The following is a 14,324-nucleotide window of genomic DNA, read 5'->3' on the forward strand; positions in this document are numbered from 1 at the left end:
CATGATACGTATTATGTTGTAGCTCATTTTCACTATGTGCTCTCAATGGGAGCAGTTTTTGCCATTATGGGAGGATTTGCCCACTGATTCCCCTTATTCTCAGGTTATACTCTTAACGATACTTGAGCAAAGATTCACTTTACAATTATATTTGTGGGAGTAAATATAACTTTCTTCCCTCAGCATTTCCTAGGTTTATCCGGAATACCTCGTCGGTACTCTGACTATCCAGATGCATATACCACCTGAAATACCGTCTCCTCTATAGGATCGTTTATCTCGCTTACAGCGGTGATGCTTATAATTTTTATAATCTGAGAGGCCTTTGCATCCAAACGAGAAGTTGCTATAGTAGAACTTACTACAACTAATATTGAATGACTACATGGATGTCCCCCTCCATATCACACGTTCGAAGAACCTACATATGTAATCCAAAAATAAGAAAGGAAGGAATCGAACCCCCTAAAATTGGTTTCAAGCCAATGTCATAACCACTATGTCTTTCTCAATCAGGAGGTATTAGTAAAATATTACATAACTTTGTCAAGGTTAAATTATAGGTGAAACCCCTATATACCTCTATGGCGTACCCATTTCAACTCGGATTACAGGACGCAACCTCCCCTATTATAGAGGAGCTACTTCATTTTCATGACCATACACTAATAATTGTATTCTTAATCAGTTCTTTAGTTCTCTACATCATTTCCCTAATATTGACTACAAAATTAACTCATACAAGCACAATAGACGCACAGGAAGTAGAAACAGTATGAACTATCCTACCCGCCATTATCCTAATCCTAATCGCTCTACCTTCCCTCCGAATCCTTTATATAATAGACGAAATCAATAACCCCTCTTTAACCGTGAAAACAATAGGCCACCAATGATACTGAAGCTATGAATATACTGATTATGAAGACTTAAACTTTGACTCCTACATAATCCCAACACAAGAATTAAAGCCAGGAGAACTCCGACTATTAGAAGTAGACAACCGAGTTGTCCTCCCAATAGAAATAACCATCCGAATACTTATTTCTTCAGAAGACGTTTTGCATTCATGAGCTGTTCCATCACTAGGTCTAAAAACTGACGCTATTCCAGGACGACTAAACCAAACCACCCTTATAGCCATACGACCGGGACTGTATTATGGCCAGTGCTCTGAAATCTGCGGATCTAACCATAGCTTTATACCCATTGTTCTTGAAATAGTCCCCCTATCTTATTTTGAAACCTGATCTGCCTTAATAGTATAACCTAGACTAGACTTACTCATTAAGAAGCTATAAAGCATTAACCTTTTAAGTTAAAGACTGGGAGTTTTAACCTCCCCTTAATGAAATGCCACAGCTAGACACATCCACCTGATTTATTATAATCTTTTCAATATTTCTCACCCTCTTCATTCTATTCCAACTAAAAATTTCAAATCACCACTACCCGGAAAACCCAATAACCAAGTCTACTAAAATCACTAGTCAACATAATCCTTGAGAAAACAAATGAACGAAAATTTACTCAATAATAGGTCTCCCTATTGTAGTACTGATCGTCATATTCCCTTCCATTTTATTCCCAGCACCCAATCGCCTAATCAATAATCGGTTAATCTCCATTCAGCAATGATTAATTCAATTAACATCAAAACAAATACTAGCAATTCATAATCAAAAGGGACGAACCTGAGCTCTCATACTTATATCACTAATTCTATTCATTGGTTCAACTAACCTACTTGGACTACTACCCCACTCATTTACGCCCACGACACAACTCTCTATAAACCTCGGAATAGCAATCCCCCTATGAGCAGGGACAGTAATTACCGGTTTCCGCTATAAGACCAAAGCATCCTTGGCACACTTTCTACCCCAAGGCACCCCTCTTCCCCTAATTCCAATACTAGTAATCATCGAAACTATTAGTCTATTCATTCAACCCATAGCTCTAGCCGTTCGATTAACCGCCAATATTACTGCAGGACACCTCCTAATCCATTTGATTGGAGGGGCTACCTTAGCTCTTATTAATATTAGCGCGACCACAGCTTTCATCACTTTTATTATTTTAATTCTATTTACGATTCTAGAGTTTGCTGTTGCCTTAATTCAAGCCTATGTCTTTACCTTACTAGTAAGTCTATACTTACATGACAACACCTAATGACCCACCAAACTCACGCTTACCATATAGTTAACCCAAGCCCATGACCGCTAACAGGAGCCCTTTCTGCCCTTCTTATAACATCGGGTCTTATCATATGATTTCACTATAACTCAATATCCCTACTTACATTAGGATTCACAACCAACCTGCTAACCATATACCAGTGATGACGAGATGTGATCCGAGAAGGCACATTCCAAGGACATCACACCCCTATTGTACAAAAAGGACTACGGTACGGAATAGTTCTTTTTATTGTATCAGAAGTATTTTTCTTTGCAGGCTTCTTTTGAGCCTTTTACCATTCCAGCCTAGCCCCTACTCCTGAACTTGGAGGTTGCTGACCTCCCACCGGCATTATTCCTCTTAACCCACTAGAAGTTCCTCTACTCAACACCTCAGTCCTCCTAGCCTCCGGAGTATCTATTACTTGAGCCCATCATAGTTTAATAGAAGGCAATCGTAAACACATACTTCAAGGCCTATTTATTACAATCTCCTTAGGCGTATATTTTACACTATTACAGGCCTCCGAATACTACGAGACATCTTTTACAATCTCCGACGGAGTGTACGGATCTACCTTTTTTATAGCTACTGGGTTTCACGGACTACATGTAATTATTGGCTCCACATTCCTTATCGTGTGCTTTCTCCGACAACTATACTACCACTTCACATCAAACCACCACTTCGGATTTGAAGCCGCTGCATGATATTGACACTTTGTTGATGTAGTCTGACTATTCTTATATGTATCTATTTATTGATGAGGATCCTATTTCTTTAGTATAACTAGTACAATTGACTTCCAATCAGTTAGCTCCAGATCAACCTGGAAAGAAGTAATAAACGTAATACTAACCTTGATAACTAATGTAACCCTAGCGTCCTTACTTGTACTAATCGCATTCTGACTTCCCCAACTAAATATTTATACAGACAAGACAAGCCCCTACGAATGTGGTTTTGACCCCATGGGATCTGCTCGCCTACCTTTCTCTATAAAATTCTTCCTAGTTGCCATCACATTCCTGCTTTTCGACCTAGAAATCGCACTCCTACTCCCACTTCCCTGAGCGTCACAAACCAACAAGTTGACAACAATACTTATCATAGCACTCCTACTAATCTCCCTCCTAGCTGCAAGCCTAGCGTACGAATGAACCGAAAAGGGGCTAGAATGAACCGAATATGATAATTAGTTTAAGCCAAAACAAATGATTTCGACTCATTAGATTATGATTTATCTCATAATTATCATATGTCCATAGTATATATTAATATCTTTCTGGCATTCATTCTTTCTCTAATAGGTATACTTGTTTATCGATCACACCTAATATCATCGCTACTATGCTTAGAGGGCATAATATTATCACTATTTGTAATAATATCTGTAACTATTCTCAACAACCACCTTACATTAGCCAGCATGATACCAATCGTACTACTAGTATTTGCTGCCTGCGAAGCAGCATTAGGACTATCTCTACTAGTTATAGTATCTAACACCTACGGGACTGATTACGTACAAAACCTAAACCTCTTACAATGCTAAAAATTATCATCCCCACTATCATACTGATCCCCCTTACATGAGTATCAAAGCCTAACATAATCTGAATTAACACGACAACATATGGTTTGCTAATCAGCTTAATCAGCTTATTCTACCTGAATCAACCAAATGATAATACATTGAACCCCTCCTTAATATTTTTCTCTGACTCCCTATCAGCACCGCTACTAGCACTTACAACATGACTTCTACCCCTTATACTTATAGCAAGCCAACACCATTTATCAAAAGAACCCTTAACTCGAAAAAAACTATATATTTCAATACTGATTCTTCTCCAGTTGTTCCTAATTATAACTTTCACCGCCTCTGAACTTATCTTCTTTTACATCCTATTTGAGGCAACACTAATCCCAACCCTGATCATTATTACCCGATGGGGGAATCAAACTGAACGACTAAACGCAGGGCTCTACTTCTTATTTTATACTTTAATAGGATCTCTCCCACTCCTAGTAGCTCTCCTTTACATCCACAATTTCATGGGCTCCCTAAATTTTCTCATAATTCAATACTGAATTCAACCTCTGCCAAACTCCTGATCTAATGTTTTCTTATGATTGGCATGCATGATAGCATTCATAGTAAAGATACCTCTATACGGCCTCCACTTGTGACTACCAAAAGCACACGTAGAGGCCCCTATTGCCGGCTCCATGGTACTTGCCGCCGTACTCCTGAAATTAGGAGGCTATGGCATGATACGAATTACAACCCTACTAAACCCCCTGACCAACTTCATAGCGTATCCTTTCATAATATTATCTCTATGAGGCATAATCATAACAAGCTCTATCTGTCTCCGTCAAACAGATCTAAAATCCCTAATTGCATACTCCTCAGTTAGTCATATGGCACTCGTTATTGTAGCGGTTCTTATTCAAACACCATGAAGTTATATAGGTGCAACAGCCCTAATAATTGCCCATGGTTTAACATCCTCGATGCTATTCTGCTTAGCCAACTCCAATTACGAACGAATCCATAGCCGTACTATGATTCTCGCACGAGGACTTCAAACCCTCCTTCCCCTGATAGCAGCCTGATGGTTATTAGCAAGCCTCACAAATCTGGCTCTTCCTCCAACAATTAATCTTATCGGAGAACTATTTGTAGTGATATCCTCATTCTCATGATCCAACATTACTATTATTCTAATAGGAATTAACATCACCATCACTGCCCTATACTCACTTTATATACTAATCACCACACAGCGTGGTAAATATTCCCACCATATCAAAAATATCAAACCGTCATTCACACGAGAAAATGCCCTAATAACCTTGCATCTACTGCCTCTACTCCTCCTATCCCTTAACCCTAAAATTATTCTCGGTCCCATCTACTGTAAGCATAGTTTAACAAAAACATTAGATTGTGAATCTAATAATAAAAGCTCAAACCTTTTTGCTTACCGAAAAAGTACTGCAAGAACTGCTAACTCATGCTCCCATGTATAAGAACATGGCTTTTTCAACTTTTATAGGATAGAAGTAATCCATTGGTCTTAGGAACCAAAAAATTGGTGCAACTCCAAATAAAAGTAATAAATATATTTACTTCATGCATAATCACAGCTCTAGTCATTCTTACTTTGCCCATCATTATAACCTCTACTAAACTCTACAAAAATAAGCTATACCCATACTATGTAAAAACCGCTACTTCTTACGCATTCATAATTAGCATAATTCCCACAATAATATTCATCTACTCAGGACAGGAAACAATTGTTTCAAACTGACATTGAATAACAATCCAGACCATAAAACTATCCATGAGTTTTAAATTAGACTACTTCTCAATAATCTTTGTGCCCGTAGCCCTTTTTGTCACGTGGTCTATTATAGAGTTTTCTATATGATATATACACTCCGATCCTTATATTAACCGATTTTTCAAGTATCTTCTCTTATTTCTTATTACTATAATAGTCTTAGTCACCGCAAACAACATATTCCAACTATTCATTGGCTGAGAAGGAGTTGGCATTATATCATTTTTACTTATTGGATGATGATACGGCCGAACCGATGCAAATACAGCTGCCCTACAAGCTATCCTCTATAACCGTATTGGAGATGTAGGCTTCATTATAACCATAGCATGGTTTCTATTGAACTTAAACACATGAGACCTTCAACAAATCTTTATTACAACAAACGATAATTTTAATTTGCCGCTACTTGGCTTACTATTAGCAGCTACCGGTAAATCTGCTCAATTCGGCTTACATCCCTGACTCCCCTCAGCCATAGAAGGCCCCACTCCTGTATCAGCCCTACTTCACTCAAGCACAATAGTTGTAGCAGGAGTATTTCTTCTTATCCGCTTTCATCCACTAATAGAGCATAATCAAACTATTCAAACCCTCACTTTATGCTTAGGGGCTATTACTACACTATTTACTGCAATCTGCGCTCTTACACAGAACGATATCAAAAAAATTGTAGCGTTCTCTACCTCAAGCCAACTAGGCCTAATAATAGTAACAATTGGCATTAACCAGCCTTACCTAGCCTTCTTACACATCTGCACTCACGCATTTTTTAAAGCTATGTTATTCATATGTTCAGGGTCAATTATCCACAGCCTAAACGATGAACAAGACATTCGAAAGATAGGTGGCCTATTTAAAGTCCTTCCCTTCACCACAACTTCCCTGATTGTCGGAAGCCTCGCATTAACAGGCATACCTTTCCTTACAGGATTCTACTCCAAAGACCTGATCATCGAGTCCGCTAACACGTCGAATACCAACGCCTGAGCCCTCTTAATTACACTCGTTGCCACATCCCTAACCGCTGCCTACAGCACCCGAATTATATTCTTCGCTCTACTAGGCCAGCCCCGCTTCTCCCCTATAATCCTTATCAACGAGAATAATCCTCTCCTAATTAACTCTATTAAACGACTCCTTATCGGAAGTGTATTTGCAGGATACATTATCTCCCACAGCATCACACCCACCACCATCCCACAGATAACTATGCCTCATTATCTAAAAATGATAGCCCTTGCAGTAACTATCTTGGGTTTCATCCTGGCACTAGAACTAAACCTTACCATACAAGGACTCAAATTTAACTATCCATCTAATTACTTTAAATTTTCCACCCTCCTTGGCTATTATCCAACCATTATGCACCGCCTCACACCTAAAACAAGTTTAACCATCAGCCAGAAATCAGCATCTATACTTCTGGACTCCATCTGACTAGAAAACATCCTACCCAAATCAATCTCGTATTTCCAAATAAAATCTTCTACCCTTATTTCAAATCAAAAGGGTCTCATCAAGCTCTATTTCCTATCGTTCATACTAACTATAATTCTCAGCCTACTAATCCTTAATTACCACGGGTAACTTCCATGATAACCAACACACCAGTTAACAGCGACCAACCTGTAACAATCACCAACCAGGTTCCATAACTATATAAAGCCGCAATACCCATAGCCTCTTCACTAAAAAACCCAGAGTCCCCCGTATCATAAATTACCCAATCCCCTATTCCATTAAACTTTAATACTACCTCCACCTCATCATCCTTCAAAATATAGCAAGCAGTCAACAACTCAGACAATAGACCAGTAATAAAAGCCGCTAGAACAGCCTTATTTGAAACTCACACCTCAGGGTATTGCTCAGTAGCCATAGCAGTTGTATAACCAAATACTACTAATATACCCCCCAAATAAATTAAAAACACTATCAGCCCTAAAAAAGAACCCCCAAAATTCAGAACAATCGCACAACCAATCCCACCGCTAATAATTAGCACAAGCCCACCATAAATAGGAGATGGTTTAGTGGCAAAACCCACAAAACTCATCACAAAAACGATACTTAAAATAAATACAATGTATGTTATCATTATTCCTACATGGAATTTAACCATGACTAATGACATGAAAAATCATCGTTGTATTTCAACTATAAGAACATTAATGACCAACATTCGAAAAACCCACCCACTAGCCAAAATTGTCAACAATTCATTCATTGACCTCCCAGCGCCATCTAACATCTCTGCTTGATGGAATTTCGGGTCCTTATTAGGAGTATGCTTGATTCTACAGATTCTAACAGGTTTATTTCTAGCTATACACTACACATCGGACACGGCCACAGCTTTTTCATCGGTCACCCACATCTGTCGAGACGTTAACTACGGCTGAATTATCCGCTATATACATGCAAATGGCGCTTCCATATTCTTCATCTGCCTATTCATACATGTGGGACGAGGCCTATACTATGGATCCTATGTATTCATAGAAACATGAAACATTGGAATTGTACTACTATTCGCAACCATAGCCACAGCATTCATAGGCTATGTACTGCCGTGAGGACAAATATCATTTTGAGGGGCAACTGTAATCACTAACCTTCTCTCCGCCATCCCCTATATCGGAACCAACTTAGTAGAGTGAATCTGAGGTGGCTTCTCAGTAGACAAAGCAACCTTAACACGATTCTTTGCATTTCATTTTATCTTTCCATTCATCATCGCAGCTCTAGCAATAGTACACCTCCTATTTCTACACGAAACCGGATCCAACAACCCCTCAGGAATCACATCAGACTCAGACAAAATTCCGTTTCACCCCTACTACACAATTAAAGATATCCTAGGAATCCTACTCCTGCTCCTAGTCTTAATATCACTAGTTTTATTTTCACCAGACCTATTAGGAGATCCAGACAACTACACCCCTGCAAACCCCCTAAACACCCCTCCACATATCAAACCTGAATGATACTTCCTATTCGCCTATGCCATCCTACGATCTATCCCTAATAAATTAGGAGGTGTACTCGCCCTAGTATTCTCCATCCTAATTTTAGCATTCATTCCATTCCTCCACACATCTAAGCAACGCAGTATAATATTCCGACCCCTCAGCCAATGCCTATTCTGACTTTTAGTCGCCGATCTTCTCACTTTAACTTGGATTGGAGGACAGCCAGTTGAACACCCTTTCATCATTATCGGACAGGTCGCCTCAATTCTATATTTCACCATCCTATTGATTCTAATGCCAACAATTAGCGTTATCGAAAATAATCTTCTAAAATGAAGAGTCTTTGTAGTATAATCATTACCTTGGTCTTGTAAACCAAAAATGGAGAGTAGTCGCCCTCCCTAAGACTCAAGGAAGAAGCTCTTGCTCCACCATCAGCACCCAAAGCTGAAATTCTTCTTAAACTATTCCCTGACACCCCCTACATTCATATATTGGACCACCTCTACTGTGCTATGTCAGTATCTCCAAAAAATCCTTCTTTCCCTCCCCTATGTACGTCGTGCATTAATGGCTTGCCCCATGCATATAAGCATGTACATGATATTATATCTTTACATAGGACATGTCTAGTCCAATTCCACAACCCATTGATCCTCAACAGTAACTAGATGCATATCACTTAGTCCAATAAGGGCTTAATCACCATGCCTCGAGAAACCATCAATCCTTGCCTGTAATGTCACTCTTCTCGCTCCGGGCCCATGCTAATGTGGGGGTTACTATCATGAAACTATACCTGGCATCTGGTTCTTACCTCAGGGCCATGACTCTATTTATTCCAATCCTACTAATTCTCGCAAATGGGACATCTCGATGGACTAGTGACTAATCAGCCCATGATCACACATAACTGTGGTGTCATGCATTTGGTATCTTTTATTTTTAGGGGGGGAATCTGCTATCACTCATCTATGACCGCAACGGCACTAACTCTAACTTATCTTCTGCTCTCAGGGAATATGCCCGTCGCGGCCCTAATGCAGTCAAATAACTTGTAGCTGGACTTATTCATTATCATTTATCAACTCACGCATAAAATCAAGGTGCTATTCAGTCAATGGTTTCAGGACATATAATTCTAGGACACACGTGTGTACACGTACGTACACGTGTGTACACGTACGTACACGTGTGTACACGTACGTACACGTGTGTACACGTACGTACACGTGTGTACACGTACGTACACGTGTGTACACGTACGTACACGTGTGTACACGTACGTACACGTACGTACACGTACGTACACGTACGTACACGTACGTACACGTACGTACACGTGTGTACACGTACGTACACGTGTGTACACGTACGTACACGTGTGTACACGTACGTACACGTGTGTACACGTACGTACACGTGTGTACACGTACGTACACGTGTGTACACGTACGTACACGCGCAAGACATTAAGTTAACTTATACAAACCCCCCTTACCCCCCATAAACTCATGTCATCTATTATACACTTATTTATGTCCTGCCAAACCCCAAAAACAGGACTAAGTGCATACAATACTCACAAGCTTTATTTAAATTGTATACAAATGTATTGCTACTCTAGTTAACTTAACACAACAGTCTTACACGCATTCGATCTCGTGGTCTATCTATAGATAGCATCCCCTTTTTTTTTCCTCTCATATTTACTATGTATTTTATTTATTATACACACTACAATTTCAGTATAAGTTAATGTAGCTTAATTAATAAAGCAAGGCACTGAAAATGCCAAGATGAGTCGCACGACTCCATAAACACAAAGGTTTGGTCCTAGCCTTCCTATTAGTTCTTAGTAGACTTACACATGCAAGTCTCCACGCCCCAGTGAGAATGCCCTTAAAATCAGCAGTGATCTAAAGGAGCAGGTATCAAGCACACTCTTAAGTAGCTCATAACACCTTGCTAAGCCACACCCCCACGGGATACAGCAGTGATAAAAATTAAGCCATAAACGAAAGTTTGACTAAGCCATACTAAAAAGGGTTGGTAAATTTCGTGCCAGCCACCGCGGTCATACGATTAACCCAAACTAATAGGCCCACGGCGTAAAGCGTGTTTAAGATACCTTTGCACTAAAGTTAAAACTTAACTAAGCCGTAAAAAGCTACAGTTACCATAAAATAGACCACGAAAGTGACTTTATAATAATCTGACTACACGATAGCTAAGACCCAAACTGGGATTAGATACCCCACTATGCTTAGCCCTAAACATAGATAATTTTACAACAAAATAATTCGCCAGAGGACTACTAGCAATAGCTTAAAACTCAAAGGACTTGGCGGTGCTTTATATCCCTCTAGAGGAGCCTGTTCTATAATCGATAAACCCCGATAAACCTCACCACCCTTTGCTAATTCAGTCTATATACCGCCATCTTCAGCAAACCCTCAAAAGGTAGAATAGTAAGCACAATCATTTTACATAAAAAAGTTAGGTCAAGGTGTAACTTATGGGGTGGGAAGAAATGGGCTACATTTTCTACCCAAGAACATTCCACGAACGTTTTTATGAAATTAAAAACTGAAGGAGGATTTAGTAGTAAATTAAGAATAGAGAGCTTAATTGAATAGGGCCATGAAGCACGCACACACCGCCCGTCACCCTCCTCAAGTAATAAGACACAACCATAACCATATTAACTTAACTAAGACACAAGAGGAGACAAGTCGTAACAAGGTAAGCATACCGGAAGGTGTGCTTGGATTAATCAAAGTGTAGCTTAACTAAAGCGTCTGGCCTACACCCAGAAGATTTCATTACTTATGACCACTTTGAACAAAAGCTAGCCCAACTAACCCCAAACTTAAGTATCACAGACATATAAAGTAAAACATTTAGTTAAATAATAAAAGTATAGGAGATAGAAATTTTAATTGGAGCGATAGAGATAGTACCGTAAGGGAATGATGAAAGACATCTTAACAGTATTAAACAGCAAAGATTACCCCTTTTACCTTTTGCATAATGAACTAGCCAGAAACGACTTAACAAAGAGAACTTAAGCTAAGCTCCCCGAAACCAGACGAGCTACCCATAAACAATCTAAAAGGATCAACTCATCTATGTAGCAAAATAGTGAGAAGATTTGTGGGTAGAGGTGAAAAGCCTAACGAGCCTGGTGATAGCTGGTTGCCCACAAACAGAATTTTAGTTCAACTTTAAATTTACCTAAAAAAAAACAAAATTTTAATGTAAATTTAAAATATAGTCTAAGAAGGTACAGCTTCTTAGAATCAGGATACAACCTTTATTAGAGAGTATATACTAACATCACCATAGTTGGCTTAAAAGCAGCCACCAATTGAGAAAGCGTTCCAGCTCAACAAACAATATAACTTAATCCCAATCATATTACATCAACTCCTAATTATACCTCCTGGGCCATTCTATTTAAATATAGAAGCAACAATGCTAGTATGAGTAACAAGAACTATTTTCTCCCCGCATAAGCTTATATCAGAAACGGATAGACCACTGATAGTTAACAATCTGATAATATCAACCCAAAAATGAAATACTTATCTACCCTATTGTTAACCCAACACAGGCATGCATTTAAGGAAAGATTAAAAGGAGTAAAAGGAACTCGGCAAACACAAACCCCGCCTGTTTACCAAAAACATCACCTCCAGCATTTCTAGTATTGGAGGCACTGCCTGCCCAGTGACACTTGTTTAACGGCCGCGGTATCCTGACCGTGCAAAGGTAGCATAATCATTTGTTCTCTAAATAAGGACTTGTATGAATGGCCACACGAGGGTTTAACTGTCTCTTATTCCCAATCAGTGAAATTGACCTTCCCGTGAAGAGGCGGGAATGCCACAATAAGACGAGAAGACCCTATGGAGCTTTAATTAACTAACCCAAACTTATGGATACTAAATACCTACAAGGCATAACATTACACCATTATTGTGGGTTAGCAATTTAGGTTGGGGTGACCTCGGAATATAAAAAAACTCCCGAGTGATTAAAATTTAGACCCACAAGTCAAAATATAACATCACTTATTGATCCAATAATTTTTGATCAACGGAACAAGTTACCCTAGGGATAACAGCGCAATCCTATTCAAGAGTCCATATCGACAATAGGGTTTACGACCTCGATGTTGGATCAGGACATCCTAATGGTGCAGCAGCTATTAAGGGTTCGTTTGTTCAACGATTAAAGTCCTACGTGATCTGAGTTCAGACCGGAGTAATCCAGGTCGGTTTCTATCTATTATATAACCTCCCCCAGTACGAAAGGACAAGGGATGTAAGGCCTACCTCACAAAGGCGCCTTAAAACTAATAGATGAAGTCAACTCAATCTAACCAGTTTATCTCCTCATAAGCCCGAGAAAAGGGGCTTTGTTAGGGTGGCAGAGCCCGGTAACTGCGTAAAACTTAAACCTTTATTATCAGAGGTTCAATTCCTCTCCCTAACAAAATGTTCTTTATCAACATTATCTCTCTTATCATCCCAATCCTTCTTGCCGTAGCCTTCCTCACCCTCGTTGAACGAAAAGTCTTAGGCTACATACAACTTCGAAAAGGGCCTAATATCGTAGGCCCCTACGGCCTCCTTCAACCAATCGCAGATGCAGTAAAACTCTTCACAAAAGAACCTCTACGACCACTTACATCCTCCATATCAATATTCATTCTAGCCCCCATTCTAGCTCTATCACTAGCCCTAACTATATGAATCCCTCTCCCAATGCCCTACCCACTCATTAATATAAACTTAGGAGTCCTATTCATACTAGCAATATCAAGTCTCGCCGTATACTCCATCCTTTGGTCAGGATGAGCCTCAAACTCCAAATACGCTCTAATCGGAGCCCTCCGAGCAGTAGCTCAAACAATCTCATATGAAGTAACACTAGCAATCATTCTCCTATCAGTCCTCCTAATAAACGGGTCATTTACACTATCCACACTAATTATCACCCAAGAACATATATGACTAATCTTTCCGGCCTGGCCCCTAGCCATGATATGATTCATTTCTACTCTAGCAGAAACTAACCGAGCCCCCTTCGACTTAACTGAAGGAGAATCCGAACTAGTTTCTGGATTTAACGTAGAGTATGCAGCGGGTCCTTTTGCCCTATTCTTTCTAGCAGAGTACGCAAATATCATTATAATAAATATCCTCACAACAATTCTATTCTTCGGTGCATTCCACAACCCATTTATACCAGAACTCTACTCTATTAACTTCACTATAAAAACCCTCTTACTAACTATCTGCTTCCTATGAATTCGAGCATCATACCCTCGATTCCGCTATGATCAATTAATACACTTATTGTGAAAAAATTTTCTACCCCTAACTTTAGCCCTATGCATATGACATGTTGCCTTACCCATTATTACCGCGAGTATCCCACCCCAAACATAAGAAATATGTCTGATAAAAGAGTTACTTTGATAGAGTAAATAATAGAGGTTTAAATCCTCTTATTTCTAGAATAATAGGCTTCGAACCTAATCTTAAGAATTCAAAGATCTTCGTGCTACCAAACTTACACTATATTCTACAGTAAGGTCAGCTAAATTAAGCTATCGGGCCCATACCCCGAAAATGTTGGTTTATACCCTTCCCGTACTAATAAAACCCCCTATTCTCACTATTATTATAGCAACTATCATGGCAGGGACCATAATCGTCATACTAAGCTCGCACTGATTACTGATCTGAATTGGATTCGAAATAAACATGCTAGCCATCATCCCTATCCTCATAAAAAA

At 39.3% G+C, this 14,324-nt stretch overlaps 1 pseudogene; it reads left to right on the forward strand.

The window, feature by feature from the left end:
* The first annotated feature begins 10,338 nt into the window (after positions 1 to 10,338).
* Positions 10,339 to 11,293, forward strand: LOC144309944 (18S ribosomal RNA; annotated as a pseudogene).
* Positions 11,294 to 14,324: the final 3,031 nt, after the last annotated feature.

This window comes from Canis aureus, unplaced genomic scaffold (genome assembly GCF_053574225.1).
Source record: "Canis aureus isolate CA01 unplaced genomic scaffold, VMU_Caureus_v.1.0 ptg000270l_RagTag, whole genome shotgun sequence".
Lineage (NCBI taxonomy): Eukaryota > Metazoa > Chordata > Mammalia > Carnivora > Canidae > Canis > Canis aureus.